This window comes from Camelina sativa, chromosome 5 (genome assembly GCF_030686135.1).
Source record: "Camelina sativa cultivar CO46 ecotype springtype chromosome 5, ASM3068613v1".
Taxonomy (NCBI): domain Eukaryota; kingdom Viridiplantae; phylum Streptophyta; class Magnoliopsida; order Brassicales; family Brassicaceae; genus Camelina; species Camelina sativa.
This window is the reverse complement of record NC_141884.1, coordinates 1,651,522-1,663,659: the sequence shown is the minus strand read 5'-3', so window position 1 is coordinate 1,663,659 and position 12,138 is coordinate 1,651,522. Positions and strand designations below refer to the sequence as shown.

Sequence of the window (12,138 nt, the reverse complement as noted above, 5' to 3'; positions counted from 1 at the left end):
CTTTTATTTACTTTTTTTTTGTTTGTTTCTACATATATATTAAAAGCTTCAATTGAACTACTTAAAATAATTATTAATAATTTCCTACGTGCTAATGCGAGATACAAAGAACCAACCAAACCAAGACGGTTCGAGGGGAGACGTAAGAGACAGCACAAGTTTTGTCTATTTTGGTAAGAAATATATATAAATAGTATTTATTAAATACACACAGTTTCTGTCGGTTTGCAAGAGTGGGTATTTAATGTTTTTTGAATTTGAGGACAGGCACCGTATATAGTAGATTCTATTTTATTTTGCTTTGTTCTAGTATATTTCCAAAACAAGAAACAACGTACGTACGATAGTTTTGCGAATACCGCTGTCCACTTGTCCAGTCAAGTGCAATGGTCAGATTATTTAATTACTTGAACATATACGTACGGAGTATCAGAAATAAAAGTTAGCGAGTTCCACTTTTTTCTTTATTTGTCACAGAATATATTACTCACAGAGTCACAGTGCGATCAACTCCTTTGAACCCTTGTTATTTCCAGTGTGTTCATGACGAAAGGAGTCCGATACAAGAGACCTCGCCATCTTTTTTATACTAAAAGTGAAGGCTTTTCTATGCCGAAATTAACACAAAATTTTGAAAACTAAAAATTCTATTACTAAAACGTTCATGATGATAAATTAATGTAACTAAAAAATTAATCGAAAGGAATCAAACTCTAATCTAAACTCTTCAAAGTTATTTACAATGACTTACTTTTAACAAAAAAAATCCGTAATGAGGGCTACCATGAAATAATGATCCATATATAGAAGCTTTTGCCATAACTAACACTAATAATATTAGAAGTTCATGATGCATATTTAAATATTAGTCCACAGTTAAAGTATGTAGTTCATAGTTCACGATAAAATCGTAATAAAGTAGTCGTAAATCTAGTTGCGCATCATGCAACGGATCCACCGCTTCTTTGTTTCTGGACTTTTAGTCCACCGTTTGTTGTAACAATTTAGATAATAACAAATATGGATATCAACTCTCTAGAAATTCTCTCCTCCTTTTCTCTAAACAACTTTTTCTAGGCTCGCCGTTTGCCTCTCCGATTTGCCGTTCCGGTGCCAGAAAGGGCTTCTCCTCTTAATTTTTTCTTTCTTTTTAAGTCTTCCTTCTCCGTCGCCTTCTCCCTATGCTTAGCTGTCCTTCGTTTTCGGTCTGGTCTTTGGTCTTCTGAGAAGTGGTTTTTGGTGAAGGTGTCGGCGCGTGAAGCGAAGTGTCGTCGAAGTGGGGTCGCTAGAGCTTCTACGGTGAAGTTGCTTGAGGACGGTGACGAATCTGTGGATAGATCTGGCGGATCTGGGTTGGCATCTTCGTGCTCCGGTGGTCTCTCCGGTGGGCTTGTTCGTCTGTGGTGAGTCGTGAGAGTCGGGGGGCTTCTTGTGCACTCCGTGGATCGGTTTTTGGTGTCTCTTACGCCGGATCTGGTCCTCTCTCCTCCAGCCGAGGCGTGGCTTTGTTGTAGGGTTTGGTTCGGTGCAAGGTAAGGTTGGGCGGCGCTTAATGGAGGTCTTGAAAATGCAAGGAGAAGGCAGTGGTGGGTAAGTCTTATTCTCCGGCGACAGCGGTGTGGTTGTGTCTCCTTCCCGATGCGGCTGTGGCTTCATTTTTTGGTGGGTCGAGAAGCTTCTGATCAAGTCGCGTTTGCTCGCGGTGGAGCTTCTTTCGGGGCTCACTCACCCAATCGAAGCTGCGGTTCGCGGCGGAAGTCGGTGGGAGACAGGAGGGTGTGTTGCTTTGTTGCGGTGGTTAGCCAAGGATGTTTTATCTCTTGGGCTTTCGTGGGTATTGGTTTGTGGAGGGTGAAATGAGCCACCATCCTCTGTTAGCTACCACGGATTTGCCTCCACGTGACCGGATCTGAAGAGTCTTACCTGGGGTCGCGGTGGTCGCTGTAAGAAGAAGAGGGGTGTTAGTTCTGAGTGAGCAGGTTGCTAGGTTGGGACCTGTCTTCGCGGAGCCTTTGATCGGTGGCTTGAGCATGCCGGAAGATCGGTAGCGGGTCAGGAGGGTCACCGGAGAAGAAGCTGCGACGGAATTTGGTTGCTTCCGTCAAGGTTTTTATCTGGTGTTCCCGATGCAAAGCCGTCGTTCTTGCATCCACTGGCATTAGTGTTTGAGCCTCTGTCATCGGTTATCAGCAAGTTCCGATCCTCTTTTCCGGCAACAGCATTGATTTTCCGATGTTCCTCTTTTTGTAACTGTTGGATACCTTGTAATTTCTCAAGGCCTAGCCCACTAATGTGAATATAAGTTTTTTTTTTTTTTTTTTTTTTTTTTTTAAAAATATGGATATCAAATAGCCAGCTGTTACCCTGTTACAACTTACTATACTTATAATATACGACGGCCATATATCTCTGATCGGATTAGGAAAAAAAAAACATAATATTATGTTGACTCAGTTGGGCTAAATTCAAAATGTAAATATGAGTATCTGGAAGAAAATTAAAATCATTTGGGCTACAAAAAACGATGGGAGCCCAAAATCTTGTTCAACTATTGTTTCCGAAAGGGGGATCCAATTGATTTATCGCTTGTAAAGTATCCAAGAGGGATTTACTGTGTTTAAACGAAAAACAAATTATCGAGTCCGAGAAGGATACATTTAAACAAACTTTTCTTTCTATATAGATAGCTTAATTGCTTTTTATAATAGTTTGTACAAAAGCGTAATCATGGTACCAAAAAAGGGTAAATAACAAACTTTGGAGAAAAAAAACTGAAGATAGTTTGTGTTTATGATACAATTTTTTAATATACATAATGATAATTTGTGTTTAACTATTGAAGATAAGGTAGTGCAGTTAATAGTATGAGATAACAATAAATGTATATTGCGATAATTATAGTTTATAACGTATATATTCTATATGAATTACTTTAATTACCAAGTCATATCTCTTTATAATAGGACTTACTTATGATAGACGTGTGTTAGTTATTTCAACCTTCATTATTGCTAGCTGGTTTTCCTAACTGGTCATTTTTGCGGCAACAAAGATCGCTTATGAAAACCGATACACTCAAATACTTTATTTGGTAATTGTATTGAATAATGAGTATGAGATTGATTGTGGTGGACGGTGGCTACATTAATTATGTAGAACAAACTAGTTCTAATGTAAATTAAAAGTACGATTTGAGTGATAATTGATGGACTTTGGTCAGATACGAAAGACGGCTGGATTTGGACCAGCTCTGTTGACTGATGTGGTCATACAATATAATTGCAAAACTTTATATGTTTATTAAATAATAAAATACACAAATGTTGGAGAGTTTACTGTATAGTTTGTATTAGTAATAGTATCAACATTATTTATATAATGCCATCAATTATATAACATTATAACATTCTAATTATACTGTATTATCTATTTGATGGCATTAGAATAGTATACTATAAATATGTTGATACTTGATACAAAGTTAAGTTACTAGTAATACATTGTACGTAAATTATGTTGATAAGGATGAAAAATTGAAAATGTTGTTTAATGGTACAATTATTACAATATAGTACTGGATTTAACACTCCCAGTAGCATTAAGTTTTTTTTTTTTTTTTGTCAAAAGTAGCATTAAGTGTGATAAGATTCACTTGTGTTTTTTTTATAACAACTACTACGAAATTATGTTTGTTCGAAATTTTTTTATTTCGATTCATAATTAAGTGTTTCAACCGATTTTATGTAGCCTTTATAGCTCGCACTTTTTTAAAGATACTCCTAACAATTTTACTTTTTGTTTTCTTTAATTTCATTTATTTCTTGCATTTAATCAGCGAGTGTGAATTGGAATTCCAATCATTAATCAAGCAACATATAATGAGCATTTATAACTTATAAATACATAGTCACATAGTATAACAAAAATGATTTTATAATTAGTTGGTCTTACAAAAAAAAGAAGGAATCAAGTAATCATTTGGGAGTAAAGGAAATAAAAATAATAAACATCAAAGGCAATAATTTAAGTGGTTGGTGAAAGGATATAGAAAAAGAAAAATAGTCAACAAGAAAATAATGAGGAAAGTGGACACTTTGTTTTTCAACAATTCACCTTTGTTGCTTGCGTCTACTTTGGCAAAACTCTCTTAATTATTAAATTCATCCAATAGCAATCCCAAACGAACTTTTTAAAGTGAATATTATATTTAAATAATATGAATATTATATTTAAATAATATGAATATTATATTTAAATAATATGAATATTATATTTAAATAATATCTGGTTCATAGAATTTCTATAATTTGAAAATGTCTTATAAATAATCTTGGCATTGTTCGTTTTAAAAGTAGATGCATTTTTCATTTGTTGAAAAGTATCAATGATAGAGAGATAAGCAAAAGTGTTAATAATGATTAGAGAGCCGAATACGATTCTTACTTTTATCAGGAGTTTAAATTTGTATTTTAGGGTACATGTATGTGCACAAATGTAGTTACTACTTCAGGGCAACAACAAAAATAAATTAATTTTAAATAGCCCTTAATTCATGACTTTTGTTTCAATCGAACCATGTTATTTTGTTAGAAAACTTAAGTACGTATAGGTCTTACAAACGCACAGAATTTCAATAACTTTAGACAATTTAGATATTGTTTTACCATTTTAAAGAAAAAAACTGCTATTATTACTTTGTAAAGTAGAAATCCAAAAGAATCGTATACAATAATAATAATCAAATTTCAGTACTTTAAAATTCAAGTTAGTAGAAGAGATACTATTGGAGGCAATTGGGACATGGTAGAAGAAGCTTCTTTATTACCAAATTAAGTAAATATCCCAAACAATTCCATTTTTCATCTAAACTTAATGTCACTATTCCCTAAATTAATTACGCAAATTTTCATTTTATGTTATGATGATTGTTTGATATTTTGTTTTATTCCTTCCTAGATATTAGTAGTATATCTTAAGGATCTAACTATTGTGTTGAGTATTTTTGTGTACGTAATCATTTGGAAGTTTGTAATCTTTAAATTATGCTTGCTGTATTCCACCTTTTTTTTTAACAATTGACTTGAACATATTTATACCACACAATACGATGATTTCCAGGACCCAAATATAAACATTTCACTAGTAAATCAAACACATCCAACAAAAACTAGCAATTATTAGATAAGAATTTAAACATTATTATTATTTAATCCTGTTAATCGCCAGATTTAGTTTTTTTTTTTTCCATTGACAACTCGTCACATATAGTAATATATGTACATTATTTTTAAATAAAAAAAAAACTTTTTTTAAAAATAGTGACTATTTAAGGTTATTTTTAGAAAATAAATGAGAATAATAAATAATTCACCAAAAAGAAGTTGTTAGCTGGCTTCTGATGATTTTTATCGGCTCGGCTATGACTTGAGAGACGCGCCGGAAAATGTTATCTGGCTTTTGTGGATTTTACACTTTTTTATTTAACAAAGCAATGAAAAATATCGCTGTAGCTTAAATTAGCACGTGGAATTTATCTTTTATGTAAGGAAAAGGTAAATAACACGGTTTTTATATATGACCTGGGTTTTAAATCTTAAAATAATAAATATGTAATAGGACAATAATATTCACGTTATTAAGATACAAGCATATTTATAGTTATATGTACTGATTAAATCAGTATCACTTAAATATCCAATTAGTTTTTTCTTTAAAACAAATTTTCAATTTGATGATGAACTTCTCTCATTTGAGACTACTGTATATTTATTATTTAATTAAAGAACTCGATTAAAAAATCTAAGCACGAATGCACAATCATACTTATAATATGTGTCAAAATATTAAGATTGCCTTTTTTTGAATGTTATTTTAATTAAATAAGATTTTGTTTATTTCAAGACGGACCAGGCGGAGTTCTCTTCTTTCTCTTTATTTCATATTTCTAGAAATGTAAATGTAAAAGCGGATTCTTTGGCTCGCCAAGCGCGCCTTTCTCCGCATCATGTTTTGTTTGTAGGCGATTTTCCTTCAAATTGGCTCGTTTGAGCTGATTCTTTTGTTGACAAAAAAAAAAATAGCTACTTTTTTATTTTTGTCAACGAATCAAAAGATTAGAAAAAAATAAATAAGATTTTGTTTTACTCGGCAGTTATCCAAGTCAAAACTTATACTATTAACTATCAATCATCATGCGAAACAGTACTTAATGTATTTTTAAAAAATTAAGTCTATATATTTGCTATTTCGATATCTATAATAGTTTTGACCAAAAAAAAACGAAGATATCTATAATAGTATTTCTTTTAACCACCAAACTATTATGAGGTTGTATACTTATTATGAATTCGTAATTTTTGTTTCATACTTTTTAATGATTATATATTTAAACGTATCTGGCTAGTGTAAGAACATATAAGAAATCCATAATAATATAGCTGATCCTAGGAGTAGGGGGTGATTGGATGATAAATATATAGCATATGTATATATTAAGGTGCAAGATTTGGTTCTATTCTAGTATTCTACTATACAAAGAGACCAACCAGAAAATTGTAAACAAGATAATCAATTTATGTTTGACATTTAAAATACATACATTCATCGCGTAGAAATCTGTATCTACATTGATCTCTCAATCTTTGGTCGGTTCACTTTACAAATGGTTAGGCCGAAATAGTCGGTTTAGACGTTTAGAAAAAATCAAAACCAAAGTATATGTCATCGCTATCACTCAGTTCATCTCTATTGCCCTCCTTTAAAATTTACCTCTTAATTTTCTTTGGGTAAAGAAAAAATAAACTCTTTGATTTCTCCCGTAACAACGTGGAAAAATGGTCCCGAAAGGAGAAATGGCCAACGTAAATGACATTGAAATAGTCCCATCGGCATAAAGGGTGAAGAGAAAAATAAAATAATAGTATTATAAAGAAACTAATTAATGTCTTTTGTGGTGTGTAGTTTTGTGTCCACAAATATATGAATGGTCACGTTGATTTGATATATCCAAAACGATGACATTCAAATCGGGGAATGTAAGTACGTGTTATAGACCAATAGACCTAAAGTTGTGCATGCAATTTTTGTTTATTACAAAATAGGAAATTAGTTCCCAATTGGTTGGAACATCAATTCACTTTAATTGCTTAAGTATTTTGATCCTATCACTAACGAAGATATATTCCATGCGTTCCATGTGTATCGTCTCCTCCTTAGTATTTATGGCTTATCGTGTAAATTGAAACTCTTCTCTTCGAGTTAGTTCGTGACTTTTATTGTCTACATAACTCTTTTTTTACTTCAAATAACCTGTAATATGTAAGAGTATATTGAGAAGCTAAATTGTTTTATTACTAGCTAGTGAGTCTCACGTGGGTAACATTTGAAATGATGTATAGTAATGTGAAATGCTTAAAAGGATATAGAGTTAAAACATTCTTTCAGAAATCACGACGGTAATGAATACAATATAAAGAAAAATATTCATAATGTTAACCAGCTAGCTAAGAGTGTAATACGCTTTATAAATGACAAGAATCTATAAGTTATTGAATAACACATGTGATGTCAAATGGTAAGTAATTCACGTTGCACTTCCTCTATTCCTCGTTTTGTCCGATCAGCACATCAATCTAACTTATTCACTTGTACTTGTTATATATATATATATATATATATATATATATATATATATAACCCGTGATATATATAGGCAAATGAGTTAAATTTCATCGCGACATTTTATATATTGATATATGAACAAAAAATTTGTACAAAATTATAACAATAGCATAGTGCTCGACCATGATACTTTATAGGGTTGCGATTATTCAAGAAAATGAAAGAAAAAATCGTATTACCATATTAATGGTTACAATATGGCTTCATTAATTATGTAAACTCATATCAAAAGATATTCCACTAGCTAGCTACGTTAACATCAATTATTAGTGAAAACCAATGGTTTAGAGATTGACCAAACGTTTATTTTTTTAACACCAAAAATGTGGTTGATTTAATATTTATTTGAAATTTTATTTGGTTGTATAACCTCCAAACATGAAACTTGGTGTTGTAGAAGGGCCGTGGGAAAAAAAAAAAAAAAAAAGGGCCGTGGGGAATGCAGGATGATGGTGCATACGTGCGTACTTTCCTTCATCACCCAATTGCGGCGAATTGGCAATATAGCCGGTGCCTTGGGGGTAACATAACCACACGATATAAGCCGAGTCGATACACACTTTATGAGCCGTATTATTCGAGAACTCCCACGTGTCTACCCCCATCAAAATCATGTTATGAAGCGACGGTCCGATATTTATTTTTATACACACTCCTTTCTCTTCTCATCTCATCTCAGCCGTCCATCATTGCTCTTGTACCTCTCATTATCATACATTTAACTTTTTTTGGTCATCTATCAAAATCTTGGTGCTGTATGAAAATTAACTGAAAAAAAAAGAAGTAGTAACGTAGAAACTAGAAACCATTAATGATGATCTCAAATATTTGATTTCACATTCTCTTTTTAAGTGCATGTTAGTTAAGTACAAAAAAAAAAAAAACAGAGCTTATGCGTACCAACCATATAAGATCGATCATTTATATATAAAAAGTAGTATGAAACTTTGTCAAACAAATTTCGTCAAAGATAGTTCTCAATTTCTTCAAAGAAAATAAATATATATCATAATACAAAACTCAGCTTATTGTTAGCTTTCTATTTTTGGTATATTTATTGCTTTTACATACACGAAAACTACTTGAGATTTACGAACACACTAACGAATACAACTGTGTATGTGGGCAATGGGCATTATAGATATAAATTTATATACTTTATAGTTTATATTAGCATAGTCCACAAAATTCAAGAGTCCCCCAGTCCTTTCCTTTTCAACAATCTCTCTAACTCCACTATACATCCCAGTTTCTCCCACTATAAATGGAACTCGTTTCCTCTCTCTCTTCTTCACTTCACACACCAAAACTATCTTCAAGAAACTCTCTATATATTCTCTATACAAAAGTTTTAGAGAAAAATTTGATTAACCAGATCAAATATTTATAAAAATTGAAAAGTATACAACACTTTTTCTCAAACAATATGAGATTATCTTTTTCTCCCGTACGTCCGCATAGTGTAGTGACGCCTTCACTACCAAAACACGACGCCGTGTCGTATATAAACAGTACGACGTCGAATCGTCAGTGTCGATGTGTACTTACTCTTCCTTCTCCTACTACTAGTACAATCTCTACTTCCCGACCACCGGTTATACCCAAACCAGAAACCTGGGAGAGTTTGCTTCTAAACCAAGATCAAATCTCCAGCGAATCCTCCCCCTCTGGTTCTAATTTTCCGGTTAAGCTTGGCCGGAGATGGATGGAGTACCAGGGGCTTCAAAATTGGGATGGTCTTTTAGACCCATTGGACGATAATCTCCGGCGAGAGATTCTCCGGTACGGTCAATTCGTCGAATCGGCTTACCAAGCCTTCGATTTCGATCCTTCTTCTCCCACGTACGCGACATGCCGGTTTCCCAGGAGTACTCTGTTAGACCGATCCGGTTTGCCTAACTCCGGTTATCGACTAACAAAGAACCTCCGTGCCACGTCAGGTATTAACTTGCCACGTTGGATTGAGAAAGCGCCAAGCTGGATGGCTACACAATCCAGCTGGATTGGTTACGTGGCAGTGTGCCAAGACAAAGAAGAGATCTCGCGGCTTGGTCGTAGAGACGTCGTCATCTCCTTCCGTGGAACCGCCACGTGTCTCGAGTGGTTAGAGAACCTCCGCGCGACGCTGACTCACCTCCCTAATGGGCCTACTGGACCGAATCTAAACGGGTCTAACTCTGGGCCCATGGTCGAGAGCGGGTTTCTAAGCTTGTACACTTCAGGTGCTCACAGTTTGAGAGACATGGTGAGAGAAGAGATCTCGAGGCTACTCCAATCTTACGGCGACGAGCCGTTGAGCATAACCATAACCGGCCACAGCCTTGGAGCCGCGATCGCGACACTAGCTGCCTACGATATCAAGACGACGTTTAAACGTGCGCCCATGGTGACCGTAATATCTTTCGGAGGTCCACGTGTCGGAAACAGATGCTTCAGGAAACTCCTTGAGAAGCAAGGCACCAAGGTTCTGAGAATCGTGAACTCCGATGACGTCATCACCAAAGTTCCTGGAGTCGTTTTAGACAACAGAGAGCAAGACAACGTGAAGATGTCGTCGTCGTCGGCGGCGTCAGCAATGCCGAGCTGGATACAGAGACGCGTGGAGGAGACGCCGTGGGTTTACGCGGAGGTCGGGAAGGAGCTTCGACTGAGCAGCCGTGACTCGCCGTACTTGAGTAGCATCAATGTAGCCACCTGTCACGAGCTGAAAACGTATTTACATTTGGTAGACGGGTTTGTGAGCTCCACGTGTCCATTCAGAGAGACGGCTCGGAGAGTTCTCCATAGATGATAATTCATTGGACATTCTAAACGTACGATTTTAACTTTTTGAACAAAGTAACAGATCATATTCGCTACATATCGATCTCTAACTTAGTCGTAGAACTTGGAACAAAGAAATTTAGTAGAAGACAGCTTTAAAAGAGCGAAAACAATGTGTCAATGTATTGAAAGCTCGTATAAATCTCAATTACTTTATATATATGCTGTATTTGGTATTAAAAAATTGGCAAATATTAATGTGGTCATGATCAATCATAAAGTTTTGTAAGTCACACGAGAGCATGTGTTTCTCAAACTCGCCTAAAGGCGTAAATTGTCTTAACTCGGGAAGAAGTGAAAAGACAAATGTATCCCTATCTCCGTCCAAATTTGAGAATAATAATATCTTAAATGATGGCGCACACGTAAGCACCGACCGTTTGAAGAAGTTGACTGGATCTGTTGTACTTTAATTTGCAAAAAAAGCTTATGAGATTCAGTTACTTGTGAAAACAAATCTAAATTCCAAATGAAAAGACGCATCATGCGCCGTCCATTTATTTACCGTATACTGTAGTATATTCTTACCTTCCCCATTCATAAATGATAAATGACGCGTTATATTTTTTTTTTTTGGTAAAAAAAACATAAACGTTTTTGTTATGAGCGACATTGTTTCATTATTACAAAAGCAAAGGCTAACGTTATCCAATATACGTTTTATGAAATTATCTAAAAATGATGAAATAAAATGCATGCTATACATAACAATTTAAGGCTGTAAGTTTTTTTTTGGGTTCAATCTTTGGAGTAATGGTTAGTAGTACAACAAGTAGATGACGTGATGGAGGGAAGGGAGCGAATGTCATCGTTGAAATATACTGTGTTTATTGTTTTAATATTTGTCAAAATTAACTGTTTATTCGTAAATTGTTCATTTGCGATCTATTGGCATAAAAGTGTTTTATGTATACAGTATATTCAATAGAAATAGAATGTCATGTTATTTTAATTAGTTTATATACACAAATAGCATTTTATTAGTACTATATGTTATGCATATACTGTATATCTCATTCTCACATAATTAGAATTACATAATTTTTGATTATTTTGTGTTTTGAAGAAATTCAAACTATGACTACACGAAAAAGGTACGTAGAAACATCTTTTTTTTTTTTTATAATAAATATATGAGATATGAGGCACATCTTGCACAGGAAAAGGAGAAGAAAACCTGGAAATGGTAGAAGGTTAGTTTTGTTTAATTTGTACTTAGGTTATATGTGTTACGAACTCTTCACATGTGCATTGCCATCAAAGTTAAATATAGTTTTCCCTATAGTTTCTATTCAAACAAAAAAAAAAAGGAAAGAAAAAATCCCTTAGCTGAGACATGAGAGCGGCGGCCAAAGCGTCACTATTTTTGTGGTCAAATGGGAGGAGAATATATGGCCTGAGATCCAAGCCGTATACGGACATATATAGGCACGTCGTAGTCTCAAATATAGATGTACAAAAGTGAATAGATCGCATAACCGACCCATACCTAAAATGCTAGATATACATAGTGATATAAGATCAAGGAGATGATCGGATCTAAGTAGATGACCACACGGTGCTTTCTACGTCGATGTCGTAACCGGAGTTGACGGTGCCGGAACAAAGGACCACACGGTTCTCTTTGCGTCGACT

General features: G+C 34.4%; 1 pseudogene across 1 annotated transcript; it reads left to right on the top strand.

Moving 5' to 3' along the window:
• Nucleotides 1-8,979: 8,979 nt before the first annotated feature.
• Nucleotides 8,980-10,663, top strand: LOC104784853 (phospholipase A(1) DAD1, chloroplastic pseudogene; annotated as a pseudogene). The gene has a single exon (XR_015558493.1). The product of XR_015558493.1 is annotated as a phospholipase A(1) DAD1, chloroplastic pseudogene (transcript).
• Nucleotides 10,664-12,138: the final 1,475 nt, after the last annotated feature.